This window comes from Dendrobium catenatum, unplaced genomic scaffold (assembly GCF_001605985.2).
Source record: "Dendrobium catenatum unplaced genomic scaffold, ASM160598v2 fragScaff_scaffold_133, whole genome shotgun sequence".
NCBI classification, from domain to species: domain Eukaryota; kingdom Viridiplantae; phylum Streptophyta; class Magnoliopsida; order Asparagales; family Orchidaceae; genus Dendrobium; species Dendrobium catenatum.
The window spans coordinates 6,193,877-6,194,274 of NW_021318595.1; positions in this window are offsets into that span (position 1 = coordinate 6,193,877).

A 398-nucleotide genomic window follows, 5' to 3' on the forward strand; every position below is an offset into this window, starting at 1 on the left:
ATTAAGTGTTTTAGTATATTTTAAGTTGGATTAAGGTTAATATGTTGGTTAATTATTAATAAATTAAGAAGGTACTAAACCTAGAAAAGAACGTGTCACTAAGTTTGAGTTTTGATGTCTCTACCCTATAAGGAGCATGCATCCTAAGTCTATGTTATCTAAGACTCAGTCCTTAATTTTGTCATTAGGTGTCGCTAGTGTTATAGGAAACGAAAGGAGATGTTTTTCTAACCCTTCTAGACATTCATACATGTATTGATAGGTTTAGTGATCTACAAGTGAAATAAGACAATAAGTGGGAGAGTAGTAGAAATGCAAGAAGAACAAAAACTACAGAATACCGAAAAGAGAGGAAGAAATGAAAGACAAAACAATAAAGGAATGTGGGCATTTTGTTA